The 15,904-nt window shown below is 37.0% G+C and overlaps 1 long non-coding RNA gene across 2 annotated transcripts in view; it reads left to right on the top strand.

Annotated features, from left to right (window-relative positions):
* LOC128929981 (uncharacterized) overlaps positions 1-4,124 on the top strand; it is a 35,418-nt gene extending 31,294 nt beyond the window's left edge. The window contains exon 5 of one of the 2 annotated variants that reach the window (XR_008477412.2): positions 2,299-4,124. This is a non-coding gene — a long non-coding RNA (uncharacterized LOC128929981). Of the gene's footprint in view, positions 1-2,293 lie in introns of both variants that reach the window. The other variant, XR_008477413.2, reaches the window with a different exon arrangement.
* Positions 4,125-15,904: the final 11,780 nt, after the last annotated feature.

Below are 15,904 nucleotides of genomic sequence, written 5' to 3'. Positions count from 1 at the left end.
ATCTGCATTCCTAGGTATTTTATTTTCTTTGTAGCCATTGTGAATAACAGTTTATTCATGATTTGGCTTGCTGCTTGCCTGTTGTTGATATATAGGAAGTTAGTGATTTTTGCACACTGATTTTGTATCCTCAAACTTTGCTGAAGTTGCTTCTCAGCTTAAGAAGTTTTGGGGCTGAGATGATGGGGTTTTCTAGATATAGGATCATGTCATCTGCAAACAAAGATAATTTGACTTCCTCTCTTCCTATCTGAATTCTCTTCTCTGATTGCTCTGGCCAGAACATCCGATACTGTGTCGAATAGGAGTGGGGAGAGAGGGCATCTATGTCTTGTGCCGGTTTTCAAGGGAAATGTTTCCAAATTTTGCCCATTCAGTATGATATTGCCTGTGGATTTGTCATATATGTCTCTTTTTAAGGTATGTTGCTTCAACACCTAGTTTGCTGAGAGTTTTTAACATGAAAGGATGTTGAATTTTATCAAATGACTCCTCTGTGTATACTGAGATAATTATATATTTTTTGTCTTTAGTTCTGTTAATGTGATGAATTACATTATTGATTTGTGTATGTTGTGTTAACCTTGCATCACAGGGAAGAGCCAAATTGATTGTCATGAATAAGCTTTTTGATGTGCTGCTGGATTTGGTTTGCCAGTATTTTATTGAAGATTTTTACATAAATGTTCATCAGGGATATTGGGCCAAAGTTTTCTTTTTTTTGTTGTATCTCTGCAAGGATTTGGTATCAGGATGATGCTGGCCTCATAGAATCAGTTAGGGAAGAATCCCTCCTTTTTGTTTGTTTAGAATAGTTTCAGTGGAAATGGTACCAGCTCTTCTTCCTACCTCTGGTAGAATTCAGCTGTAAAATTGTATGGTCTTGAGCATTTTTTGGTTGGTAGCCTATTTTTTAACTGCCTCAATTTCAGAACTCGTTATTGGTCTATTCCGGGATTCAATTTCTTCCTGGTTTAATCTTGGGAGAGTGTATTTGTCCAGGAATTTACCCATTTCTTCTAGATTTTCTAGTTTTTGTGCATTACAGTTGTTTATAGCATTCTCAATGGTTGTTTGTATTTCTGTGACATCAGTAGTGCTATCCCCCTTTTCATTTCTAATTGTGTCTGTTTTTTTCTTCTCTCTTTTCTTCTTTATTAGCCTAGCTAGTGGTCTCTTATATTAATATCTTTCCATAATACAGCTCTTGGATTCATTCATCTTTTGAAGAGTTTTTCATCTCTCTCTCTCTCCTTCAGTTCCACTCTAATCTTGGTTATTTCTTGTCTTCTGCTAGCTTTGTGGTTTGTTTGCTCTTAGTTTTCTAGTTCTTTTAATTGAAATGTTAGGTTGTTGATTTGAGATCTTTCTAACTTTTTGATGTGAGCATTTAATGCTATAAGTTTCTCTCTTATCACTGCTTTAGCTGTGTCCCAGAGATTCTGGCAGATTATCTTTTTGTTCTCAGTTTCAAAGAACTTCCTGACTTCTGCCTTAATTTCGTCATTTACTCAGAATTCATTCAAGCACAGGTTATTAAGTTTTCATGTAGTTGTGTGGTTTTGCATGAACTTCTTAATCTTGAGTTCTAATATGATTATGCTGCAGTCTGAGACTGCTTGTTTTAATTTGAGTGGTTTTATATTTGCTGAGGATCATTTTATTACAAATTATGTGATCAATTTTAGAGTAAGTGGCATGTGATGATGAGAAGAATGTATATTCTGCGGTTTCGCGTGGTCTGCTTTATTTAGAGCTGAGTTCAGGTCTTGAATATCTTTGTAATTTTCTGTCTTGATAATCTATCTAATATTGTCAGTGGGGTGAAATTAACACATTTGATCATTACAGCAAACCTATGAAATATAAATGTAACATTATCCATATTTTACAAGTTAGAAAGCTGAAACCCAAAAAGGATAGGTTCCTTACTCAAGATTACACATTTCACAAGTGACTGACCATATTAAAACAAAAACTGAAGCCAATATTCAAATCAACGGCATCTGGTTCTAGAACCTGGGCTCATATTACTTCATGATAGTACCTTTCCAAATTATTAAAAATACTTGTGGATTCTTTTTTCTCTTGACACATCACAAATTAAATATCTTTGTACCAGTTGGGAGACAACTATTTAATTTAGCTCTCTGTAAAAGGTAAAGCTAAAAGTCAATATAATTATACTTGCAACTTATCAGGAAATGATCCAATGAAAAATAACATCTTCTGCTTTGGGGAGAGAGGCTTGTAAAACGGTTTTGTTTTTGTTTTCTTTTTTTTTTTTCCGAAGGGTAGAATCTGCATGAGAGCAAAATGGAAGTCCCGATTCTGATTGCAAACCAGAATTGCTGTAGACAGGCTTACATCATTCCAGATTAAATGCTGCCTGGAGACCCACATCTACTCTGTTATCTCTTTGAGCTATGAAAACGTAACCTTTTCCCACTCAGCCATGGCGTGCGGGAGCCACTATCAGCACCTACAGAAATCAACACTTGTGCCAAGGAAAAGAATGTCTGCACCCTAAAATTAACCTACGCTAAGATCAAAGTAGAAACAATAAGATCAGCATCAATCTTGCCTTTTTCTTTATAACACTCAAATAGGCCTCTTTTCTTTTGCAGAAAATTGGCTTTTTTTTTCTTAATGCAAGTCCTATGCATTAAAATAAAGAGCAACATAGAAAATAGTAATTTATCTGACAATGGGAAATGGTTGATTTTTATAATGCTTCAAAGGATCACCATTCAGAAACAAAGGAGTCAGTCAGTTACAGAATGTGAGCCTAGATGCAATTAAACAAAATAAGAGCTCCCATAAGATTCTCAGCCCCAAACACTAAGAAAATCTTTTCATCATAGTCTCTCAGATTCCTTCCATAAGGTGTATTTGAAAAATATTAACAGAAAACTTCTTACCTTCAGCAACACATTTTGTAATTCAGTTGCACTTAAATCTATAATGTTATAAAGGGCATTGTTTGGTTTAAAAAAATGTTAAAACAAGTTAAATATCCTTTTGACACTGAGCTTAATACAAAAAACTGTATGAAAACAGGCTCCATGTAAATGTTTTCTTTTTTTCCTTTTTGTCCTCTGTCATAAGGGAGATGAGAAGGCAAAATGGATCGAGTGGAGGTAGACAGGCCACAGGCATGGAGAAGTGGAGCTGTGTAGGAGTAAAAGGAAGGAAAATAGGAAAAGGAAGTAGAGCAAGTGCATTGAGATAAAAACCGGGGGAGGATGTACAGTAATACATGGGAAGTGGAGTAAGGAAGAAAGAAAATCCTATTGATCTCTTCATTTCTTTTTCCTAATGGTTTAGGAGATCATTTTAGGACTTATGAGAGCTGGAGTTGGTTAAATTTTCAAGCAATGGAATTGTGAGTTTTAAAATTGCAAACGTTGGCAGTTAAAAAGAAGAACCAGTTTTAAAGAAGGGCAGAAGGCCAGTTTTTTTTTTTAAGTACATCATCTGGTTATGAGGATATGATAGTTAAAAGGGAAAGCCAGCATTTCCAAAGAAGGGTGCAGAAAGATACATGGTATAGAAAGTCTGCCACCTACAAGGAAAATCTGGAGAATAAATAATTTCTGGGTATGTTAATTAAGTCTGGTCTTGTTCTAAGGTTTTCCAGCTAATTTGCCAGGCTGCTGAAATGGTAATATGAATAAGATGTAATTATTGGTTTTCCCACTGAGAATTACAGGCTTATTGAGATGAAAGGAAGGCATCATAATGATCACAAAGCTTAAAATCCTTTAAGTCACAAACCTAAGTGCTTACTGAGGTCAGAGACATGAATGCTTAAGGGGACCCAGTGGGTACTGTGGCAATCAAGAGAGTTTCTGCCCCATGTAAAAGGACAGCACCACTGAGTTTTCGTTGCTTTGCCATGTGGGCACCCATGCTCTGAATAGGCAGATATAATTTCGCATGAGGGGCTGGTTTAATGTTCAAGATTATTTGACTTGAAGCAAGAAGAAAGGAAAAAAGGAAGGAAGTGCAAGTGTTATGTGACTCAAATAAATCACATCTATGGGGTACCAGAGCTCTGATTCCATACATTTTGGAAATGAGAAGCTTGGCTCAGGAAAAGAAAGGAGCTTGGCCAAGGTCATACAGCTAGTTAGTGGTAGAGCCAAGAACATGTTAGGAGGCAGGTTTCCTCATTCCCAGATCAGTTGCCTGCCTGGCTTGTGTAGATTCTGATGTACTCACAGACACACTCATTTCTTACTTTTCTCCAGAGTTTGGCAGTGGCCTTGCTTGTGTGCTTCCCTCTCCTTAACAGCTTGGTTGAAAGGTCTCCAATAAACCAATGTTGCTCTGGTCCATTAAGTAAATCTTTTCTCTATCTGGGAAGCAAATTGGAAAAGAAGGTTAAGCACACTGGTGTTTCCTAGAGGTTCTAAGAGTTGGAGCCAGTGCAACTAAAATCTTTACCGTGCCTGTGCCTTATGTTTTGAAATGTCTTTTCTTTCCATTTAAACATTTCCAAAGTGTTGGTCCTGCACTGAATCTAAAAGCAGCTCTAAAAACAGAAGTATTAAAGATTTTTCTTTTTATTAAAAGTACTGTGACTCAACTCGTTTAAGTAAAATTTAGAATCAAAGATGCCCTGAAAGTAGCAAAGTTCTAAATAATCAGAAGCATGAAGATGCTGCATAAAATGATTATTAAAGGTAAAAGGGACAGAAAGATTATTAAACATTAGAGGAAAAAGTCGTATGCCAGGAATAAAGAAGGACAGTAACACTATTAAGGAGTCACATCATTTTATTAAACAATCATACACCCCTTAAAGACATTTCAGTCAACCAAAGATTGCATATACATGGTGGTCTCATAAGATTACAATGGAACTGAAAAACTTCTATTGCCTAGTGACTTCGTATCCATGGTAACAGCATATGGCAACACATTACTCACATATTTGTGATGATGCTGGTTTAAGCAAACCTACTACTCTGCCAGTCATTTAAAGTGTAACACATATAACAGGTACAGTACATGATACCTGATGATGATAATAAATGAGTGTTACTGGTTTATGTATTTACTATCCTATATTTTATCATTATTTTAGAGTGTACTCCTTTTACTTAGTAAAAAAAAATAATGATAATAACTATAAAACAGTCTCAGGCAGGTCCTTCAGGAAATATTCCAAAACTCATTGTTATCATATGAGAGGACAGACTCTTGCATGTTTTTGACCCTGAAGACCTTCCTGTGGGACAAGATGTGGAGGTGGAAGACGGTGATATGAATTCATGATTATGACCCTGTGTAGGTCTAAGCTCATGTGTGTGTGTGTCTTAGTTTTTAATAAAAATTCTAAATGTAAAATTCAAATCAATTAATTGAAAATAAACAGGTTATAGATTAAGGATATAAAGAAAGAAAATATTGTTGTACAGCTTAAGTTTTAAGCTATGTGTGATCACAAAAGTATCAAAAGTTTTAAAAATTAAAAGTTTATAAAGTAAAAACATTAGAGTAAGCTACGTTTAATTTATTATTAAAGAAAAAACTTTTAAATTTACTGTAGCCTAAGTTCACAGTATTTACAAGTCTATAATAGCATATAGTCATGTTCTAGGCCTTCACATTCACTCACCACTCACTCACAGGCTCATTCAAATCAACTTATAGTACTGTTAGCTCCATCCATGGGAGGTACCCTATGCAGGTTTACCATTTTTTATCTTTTATACCATGTTTTTACTGTATTTTTTCTGTGTTTAGATATGCAAATATTTACCACTGTATTTCATTTGCCTATAGTATTCAGTACAGTAACATGCTGAACAGGTTTGTAAGCTAGGCGTAATAGGCCTCACCACACAGTCTGAGTGTGTAGTAGGATATACCATCTAGGTTCATGTATAAAAATGAATCACCTAACAACACATTTCTAAGAAGCTGTAACTATTGTTGAGTCACCTGACTATACTATGACATAAAAGGTATTTTGCAGTAAAGAGATCCCTTAAAACACCTTCAATTATACAGAGGAAAAGGAAGTTTTAACACTGTATTTGAAAAGTAATTATGTAACCATACAGAAAAAGAAGTTTTAAGACAGTGTTTGAAAATAGTTATGTAAAATAAGTTTGCAGCTTCTTCAACGTCAAAGCTCACTTATAATCACCCAATCCACCATATGTGTCCATTTTATACCCTGAAATTGGCTTCATGAATTTCTCGAGAAATCTCCCACAATCATGATTATTGTGTGAATCATTACTAATATAAACTATAAATATTTAAATTATGTCTGCTTTTATACCAAACATGTTTACTATTTACATATGAGAGATTTGGATAGGAAAATATTTGTTAATACTGGAAAAGAATTGGTGATCCCTAGAAGCCCAGAGGACTAGTTTCCTCTTGGGAGATGCGATTATTGTCATCAGCAGTCTCCTCTAAAGGCGAAGAGATTTTGGTAAAGGCATTACATACATGGAAAATTATTTCATGTGCTTTCAACCAACAGAATTTAATTAAATTTGGTTGATATGTTTTGTATTTTTAAGCCAAACCCTCAGAATTTTCTACTGTTATTGACAGCATCAGCAGACAAGACACAAAAGTTTTGGGAACAGGAAGTGTAGTCATTATAATTAAACTTGAGGGATAAAAAAAGTCAATGTAACAAGAAAATGGGGTTTGAATTATTTTTCTCTGCTAGTGTTATTAAAGATTCCGCTTTTCAATAATAAAATTCATTTCTTGAAATGTTAATACCATAGAAAAAATAATACATGATTGTATTTCAAAATGCAGAATATTTTATCACACCTCTCTAGAGAAGTCCTTTCTTTCTTTTTGTCAAGAGTCCCACTCTGTCACCCAGGCTGTAGTGAAGTGGCATGATCTCGGCTCACCACAACTGCTGCACTCCAGGTTCTAGCTATTCTTCTGCCTCAGCCTTCCTAGTAGTTGATTGATTACAGGCACACACCACCATGCCTGGCTAATTTTTGTATTTTTAGTAGAGATGGGGTTTCACCATGTTGTTCAGGCTGGTCTCAAACCTCTGATCTCAAGTAGTCTGCCTGCCTCAGCCTCCCAAAGTGCTGGGATTACAGACATGAGCCATTGTGCCCAGTCAGTTCTTTCCTTTTACCTTGCATTCCTGTAAGAGGGCCTAAGCCTCAGGCTGTGTGGGAGTACAGAAATTCCTAAGATGACTCATACACATGAGGGTCTCCCCTCAGCTGTTCCATCATTGATAAACTTGTTTCTCCGTCTTACATTTTCTCAGCTTCTATTATTAACCCTGAAGCCATGGAGGTGGAGACAGCTTCATTTCATTTCAGGCTCCAAAAGTCTTCCTGGGCTGGGGGTATCTTCTAAGTCCATGGTAGTAAATACCACCTTTACACTGACAATTCCCATATCTGTCTCTTTTTAGGTAAAACTCCTCTCCTGAACTTAAGCCTCATACATTTAACTGCCTCTAAGGACCTCAAATTCACCATATCCAGATCAGCTTATTATGTTCTCTTGAACACAAACATGCTTTTTCACAGTTATCACAATAGTTGAACTACTATTCACCCAGTTTCCCAAGACAGAAAACTAGTAAGTTTGGCTTGTCTCCCTCCCTCTCCATCATCTCCCTATATTCAATCAATTCTTCATTTCAGTTTTATTCAGCAATCTTATTTGCCTACAATTTGCCAGATTGTCTTCATACTCAAATGGGAGGACACCGTATTTTTGTGGATTATTGTCATATCTCCTTAACTGAGATTGCTTTTCCATTTTCAACCCTATGCACCTAATATGTTTCTTAGGCACATTGATCCTTAAAAAATGTAATGCTGACCACAATCATCTGGTAAAGCACTTCAATAATTCCCTATTGCTGTTAAGGTGAAGTCCAAGCTCTACATGGTTTTCTCAGTCTAAGTGTTCCTACAGAGCCATCAGCTTCAGCTTCCCCATTGCACTCCATTTATTCCCCTCTCCCAACCTTAACTGTCTAATTTATTAATCGGACCTCAGCTTAGATATCACTTTCCTTGAAAGCGTTCCTAAGTGCTTTACTGGCATAATGTATATCCCCTATCTTGGCACTTATAGCACTATAATGCAATTACACGTGTCTTTATTTAACAAAGATTTATTGAGTGTCCATTGTATATGCCAAATGTTATTTTAGATGCTGGAAGTATAGCAGTGAACAAAACAGACAAGTTATCACTCTCGTGGGCTTATATTTCAACAAACACTATTGAATTAAGAAAGACATACATGTTGGAGTGTTATGAAGTATGGAGAGGGTAATGTGATAGAGTGTTATTAGGGCAACAAGAAATCTTTAGTTCAAAGTAATCAGGGAAGGCATCTCTGACAAGCCAACAGGGGAGCTGAGACATGAGAAAAATCATGTGAGTTTCTGAGGAAGAGGATTCTAGTTAGTAGAATACACACAAAGACACTAAGATAGAAAGGATCTTGGCATAATCTCAGACACGGAAAGGACCATCAAGAGAAAGAGTGATAGAATGAGGGCAAAGTGGTGAAGTGAGTGGCAGGGTGGCACAATCATGGGGGACATGGACTCTCTGATATAGGCTTGGGGTTTGATTTTGTGTGGAATGGAAGCCACAGAGAGATTTGAATAGAGCTGTGATATGAACTGACTTAGAAGGATCATTCCATCTGCTATGTGGATAAAAGACTGTAAGAAACAGGGTAGGGGAAATAGAGACCATTTAGAAGACTGTAGCAGTTAATAGTTCTGGCAAGAGATGATAGTGCCTGGGACTACTGTGCAGTATTGGAGACAGACAGTAGAAATTGGATGTTTTTGGAACATATTTTAAAATTAAAGTGCAGATGAAGTTGATATAGGCTATGAGACAGTCAAGGATCATACCATACTTTGCCTGAGCAAGTAGCAAAGTACAGTGATCATTATGTAGTCCTCCCTTTTCCACAGGTGATATGTTAGAAGACCCCCCAGTGAATACCTGAAATGAATAGTACCAAAACCTATACTGTTACTTTCCTGTACAAACATACCTATGATAAAGTTTAATTTATAAATTAGGTACAGTGAGATTACAATAACAAATAATAAAAGAGAATAATTATAACATTATACGGTAATAAAGATAAGTCAATGTGCTTTCTCCCTCTCTCTCAACATATCATATTTTGCTGTACTTGCTCTTCTTATGATGATGATGATGTGAGATAATACAATGCCTATGTATGTAATGAGATGAAGTGAGGTGAATGACAGGCATTATGATGGAGCATTAGGCTGCTATCGAGCTTCTAATAAGTCAGAAAGATCATCTTCTTCTAGTAATCTTGGATCATTGAGCCATAATGATGTTCCTGGCTGGATGTCTGGAGCAGACAATTTGGTGGAAGAGGCTTCTATAATTGAAGATTTTTTTCCTTTTGCCAAAACCTTTTATTATAACCATAATAAAATGTTGTTGTCTCTTTCTTTTTAACTCATCAAATTGTCACTGCAGAGGTTGTAATCCTTTGTTAATCATATGGGTGACTTTAATGCTAAATTTTATCCAATGATTGTATTCCATAATTTTGTCTTTTAATGCCTTTGCAGTTGGAAACAAGTCAGCAAATTTTGGTAATGTCCACATTGCTGATTCTCCTTCAGTTTTTTCTTCTTCATCATCTTCCTTTTACTCTGTAGATAATTCAGCAGGTTCTTCCAGTTCCTCATTTGTTAATACTTATTGATGGCCTTCAAAATGCTCTTTCCCTTAAGCAAACATGTTGGCAAATCCTTCTCCTTTGCTGCAGGGATTATTTCCCTAACTTCTCCATCAATCTTCAGGAAGCCTTTAAAATCATTCACAATCTCACTTCATATGTTCTTTCAGGAGACATTTGCAGTTTGGGGTTTCAATTTATCAATTACAACTTGATTAATATTATTGTTACAGCAATAGTGAGTGAATTCCAACACTGCATAATGTCCAGATTAGAGTATGCATCAATTGATAATTGAATTCAGTCAAATACTGAACAGGTTTAAATGACTTTGACAGACTAGATAATACCCTGGTCAAGGCAATGAAGCAATTAGGTTGTATTTGGAGGTAAAAATGCAACCTCAACATTTTCATTTTTGTAGCAAATATTAGGATGGCTCAGTGCATTTCCTATTATTAAAAAGACTTTATATTCCAATCTTTTATCTTTCAAGTATTTTTTCACTTCCAGGATAAAGCATTGGTGGAACCATTCCAAACAGTATGGCTGTCACTCATGCTTTCTGATTGTTATTATAACATGAGCAAATAATTTTTGGTTTTGGTATTGGTTTTAGATCTTTGCTCTGTACACTATGCCTGACTTTGTCATATGCCTTGCAGTTTTGCCACATGGTACCAGAGTTAATTTGTCCTCCATGTTTTATGTCCTGATGCCTTTGTTGTACTTTTATGAATGTCTGTGCTATTGGGCATCTTATTCCAGAAGAACCAGGTTTCATCACAATTGAAGACTTGCTTTGGATGTTTTTCTCCTTAATAAATTCCTTTAACTCTGCTGGAAATGTGCACCTTCTTCATCTGCAGATGCAGCCTCTTCAGTATTTTTTGTATTTTCAGGTTCAAACCTATTCCTGAATCTGTAGAACTATCTCTTACTTGCAGTAAATGGCTTGGCATCACTCATTTCAAAGAATCCCTTTGAAAAAGAAGCCTGTCCTCATGCTGCTGATCAAGACATTCCCAAGACTGGGAAGAAAAAGAGGTTTAATGAACTTACAGTTCCATATGGCTGAGGAGGCCTCACAATCATGGGGGAAGACAAGGAGGAGCAAGTCACATCTTACATGGATGGTGGCAGACAAAGAAAGAGCTTGTGCAGGGAAACTCCTGTTTGAAAACCATCAGATCCCATAAGACATATTCACTCTCATGAGAACAGCACAGGAAAGATCCCCCTCCCATAATTCAGTCATTTCCCACAGAGTTCCTCCTATAACATGTGAGAATTGTGGGAGTTACAATTCACGATGAGATTTGGGCATGAACACAGCCTGAAACATGTCAATTACTTTAGATCTTAACAACCTCAGCATACAACTATTTTTTTTTCTTTGCTTTCTGTAGTTCAAGAGATTTTAAGTTTTTACTTAAAGGAAGCACATTCCAGTTTCTCTTTAGTGTATCCAGTTTGACAGCATCATTATCCTGGTGCTTTGAGGCCATAATTAATTAAAAGAAGGGTTACTTGAACAAAGCATAGTGATACAGTGATAATCAACAAGCTGGCTTGTAAGTAACTAACAGGCAGGTGGTGTGTACAGCAAGAATATGCTGAACAGAGATGATTCACATTCCAGTTGGGACAGAGCAAGATGGTGTGAGATTTTATCACACTATGTAGAACAGTGTCCAATTTAAAACTTATGCATTCATATTATTAATATTTTCCATTTAATATTTTCAGACCACAGTTTACTGAGGGAATCTGAAGCCACAGAAAGTGAGGATATAGATAAGGGATACCACTGTATTATGAGTCAAGGATGATTATCAAAAGGCCAGATTTAGAAGCAGAATGTCAAGAATTCACTCAGAGATATGGTAGGTTTGAGATGCTTATTGCAAATCTAAGTGGAGATGTGGAGTACCAGTTGAGTATATAAATTGACATTTGAAGTAAGTGTAATCTCTTGCTTTACTCTGTTCTCAGATTGCTATAAAGAAATATCTGAGACTGGGTAGTTTATAAAGAAAGGAGGTTTAACTGACTCACAGTTATGCAGGCAGTAAAAGAGACATGGCTGAGAGACCTCAGGAAACTTATAATTATAGCAGAAGGAGAAGGAGAGGCAAGCATCTCTTACAATGGAAAAGCAGGAGATAGAGAACAAAGTGGGAAAGGCTACACACTTTGAAACTACCAGAGCTTGTGAAAACTCACACAGTATCTCAAGAACAACAAAGGAGAAATTTGACCCCATGACTCATTCACTTCTCATGAGACTCCTCCTACAAAACTTGGGAATAGCAATTTGACACGAGATTTGGGTAGGGATACAGAACCAAATCATATCAGTTCACCCCTAGCTCCTCCCAAATCTCATGTCCCTCTCACTTTTCAAACCACAGCCATGCCTTCCCAACAGTCCCCCGAGTCTTAACCCATTTCACCATTAACACAAAATCCAAGTCCAAAGTCTCATCGGGACAAAGCAAGTCTCTTCTGCCTATGAGCCCATAAAATAAAAAAACAAGTTAGTTACTTCAAAAGGGGTACAGGCATTGGGTAAATACTCCCATTCCAAAAGGAAGAAATTGGTCAGAACAAAGGGGCTAAAGGCCCTGTACAAGTCCAAAACCAAGCAGGAAAGTCATTAAATTTTAAAGCTTCAAAATACCTCCTTTGACTCCATGTCTTACATTCTATGCATGCTTATACAAAAACAATTATCTTTCACTGAAAAAACCATTTGGATAATTGTTTAGTTCAACAAATTTTGTGTCCAGCTAAGATGTGGGTGTCTATAACCTTATATCCAAGACATACTTGATAGGCTTTGTTTCTAGAGTCCATCGTATGGTGGCCTAATCATTTCCTCTTTGCATCCATAAGCTAATAGTGATAATTGCCTCGAGTCAATAGTATAAGCAGAAATTTGAAAATTGCCCACATAATATAAGTCACCTCATACAGGAGAGCTCTGGCTGACGTCTGGCAGGTACCCTTCTGGAACAAAGCTACCAGAGGAAGGAACAGGCAACAATCCTTGCTGTTCTGCAACCACCATGGGTGATTTCCAGACAAGCAGGGTCTGGAGTGGACCTCCAGCAGTCCTGCAGCAGAGAGGCCTGTTAGAAGAAAAACTAAAAAACAGACAGAAACAGCTTCAACATCAACAAAAAGGATGCCCATGCAGAGATCCCATCTGGAAGTCACTAATTTCAAAGACCAAAGGTAGATAAATCCACAAAGACAGGAAGAAACTAGCACAAAAAGGATAAAATCAACAAAAACCAGAACACCTCTCCTTCTCCAAGTGATCACAACTTGTCACTTGTAAGGGCACAAAAGTGGATGGAGAATGAGTTTGACAAATTGACAGAAGCAGGTTCAGAAGGTAGGTAATAACACAATTCTCTGAGCTAAAGGATCATGCTCTAACCCAATGCAAAGAAACTAAGAACCTTGAAAAAAAGTTAGACAAAATGCTAACTGGAATAACCAGCTTAGAGAAGAACATAAACAGCTTGATGGAGCTGAAAAGCACAGCACAAGAACTTTGCAAAGCATGTACAAGAACTTTGCAAAGCATACACAAGTTTCAACAGCCAAATCAATCAAGCAGAAGAAAAGATCAGAGATTGGGCCGGGCGCGGTGGCTCATGCCTGTAATCCCAACACTTTGGGAGGCTGAGGTGGGTGGATCATGAGGTCAAGAGATCGAGACCATCCTGGTCAACATGGTGAAACCCCATCTCTACTAAAAATACAAAAAATCAGCTGGGCATGGTGGCACATGCCTGTAATCCCAGCAACTCAGGAGGATGAGGCAGGAGAATTGCCTGAACCCAGGAGGCAGAGGTTGCGGTGAGCTGAGATCGTGCCATTGCACTCCAGTCTGGGTAACAAGAGTGAAACGCCATCTCAAAAAAAAAAAAAAAAGATATCAGAGATTGAAGATCAACTTGATGAAAGAAAAAAAAAAAACAAGAAGACAATATTAGAAAAAAAAGAGTGAAAAGAAGTGAACAAATCCTCCAAGAAATATGGGATTACATGAAAAGACTTAATCTACATTTCATAGGTGTACCTGAATGTGACAGGGAGAATGAATACAAGCTGGAAAGCACTCTTCAGGATATTATCCAGGAGAAGTTCCCCAACCTAGCAAGGCAGGCCAACATTCAAATCCAAGAAATACAGAGAACACCACAAAGATATTCCTAAAGAAGAGAAAACCCAAGGCACATAATCTTCAGATTCACCAGGGTCAAAATGAAGGAAAAATTGCTAAGGGCAACCAGAGAGAAAGGTCGGGTTACCCAAAAAGGGAAGTCCATCAGACTCACAGTGGATCTTCAGCAGAGACCCTAAAGGCCAGAAGAGAGTGGGGGCCAATATTCAACACCTTTAAAGAAAAGAACTTTGAACCCAGAATTTCATAGCCAGCCAAACTAAGTTTCTTAAGTGAAGAAGAAATAAAATCCTTTATGAACGAGCAATAACTGAGAGATTTCATTACCACCAGACCTGCCTTACAAGAGCTCCTGAAGGAAGCACTAAACATGGAAAGGAACAACCAATACCAGCCACTGCAAAAATCAACACAATGAAGAAACTGCATCAACTAACAGGCCCAACAACCAGCTAGTATCAAAATGACAGGATCAAATTTGCACTTAACAAGATTGACCTTAAATGTCAATGGGCTAAATGCCCCAGTCAAAAGACATAGACTGGCAAACCGGATAAAAATCAAGACCCATGGGTGTGCTGTATTCTGGAGACCCATCTCATGTACAAAGACACATATAGACTCAAAATAAAGGGATGGAGTAAGATTTATCAAGCAAATGGAGAGCAAAAAAGCAGAGGGCACAATCCTAGTCTCTGATATAACAGACTTTAAACCAACAAAGATCAAAAGAGACAAAGAAGGGCATTACATAATGGTAAAAGGATCAATGCAACAAGAAGAGCTAATTATCTTAAATATATATGTGCCCAATACAGGAGCACCCAGATACATAAAGCAAGTTCTTAATGACCTACAAAGAAACTTAAACTCCCACAAAAGAATAGTGAGAGACTTTAACACTGCACTGTCAACATTAGACAGATCAATGAGACAGAAAATTAACAAGGATATCCAGGACTTAAACACAGATCTGGACCAAGTGGACCTAATAGATATCTACAGAACTCCCCACTGTAAATCCACAGAATGTACATTCTTCTCAGCATCACATTGCACTTACTCTAAAATTGAAAACATAATTGGAAGTAAGTAACTCCTCAGCAAATGCAAAAGAACAGAAATCACAACAACCAGTCTCTCAGACCACAGTGCAATCAAATTAGAACTCAGAATTAAGAAACTCACTTAAAACTGCACAACTACATGGAAACTAAACAACCTGCTCCTAAATGACTACTGGATAAATAATGAAATGAAGGCAGAAATGAAGATCTTCTTTGAAACCTACGAGAATGAAGACACAATGTACGAGAATCTCTGGGACACATTTAAAGCAGTGTCTAGAAGGAAATTTATAGCACTAAATGCCCATATGAGAAGCAAGGAAAGATCTAAAATTGACACCCTATCATCATAATTAAAAGAACTAGAGGAGCAAGATCAGACAAATTCAAAAGTTAGCAGAAGACAAGAAATAACAAAGATCAGAGCCGAACTGAAGAAGATGGAGACACACAAATCTCTTCAAGAAATCAATAAATCCAGGAGCTGTTTTTTTGAAAAGATCAACAAAATAGATAGACCACTAGCCAGTATAGTAAAAAAGAAAACAGCAAAGAATCAAATAGATGCAATAAAAAATGATAAAGGGGATATCACCACTGATCCACAGAAATACAAACTACCATCAGAGATTACTACAAACAACTCTATGCACATAAACCAGTAAATCTAGAAGAAATGGATAAATTCTTGGACACTTACATCTCCCAAGACTAAACCAGGAAGAAGTTCAATCCCTGAAGAGACCAATAACAAGGTCTGAAGAGGAGGCATCAATTAATAGCCTACCAACCAAAGAAAGTCCAGGTCCAGATGGGTTCATAGACGAATTTCAACAGATGTACAAAGAGGAGCTGGTACCATTCCTTCTGAAACTATACCAAGCAATACAAAAAGAGGGAATCCTTCCCAAATCATTTT

The sequence above is a fragment of the Callithrix jacchus genome, chromosome 17, assembly GCF_049354715.1.
Source record: "Callithrix jacchus isolate 240 chromosome 17, calJac240_pri, whole genome shotgun sequence".
In the NCBI taxonomy this organism is placed as follows: Eukaryota; Metazoa; Chordata; class Mammalia; order Primates; family Cebidae; genus Callithrix; species Callithrix jacchus.
The sequence above is the reverse complement of the archived record's forward strand: the minus strand, read 5'-3'. Positions and strand labels throughout refer to the sequence as shown.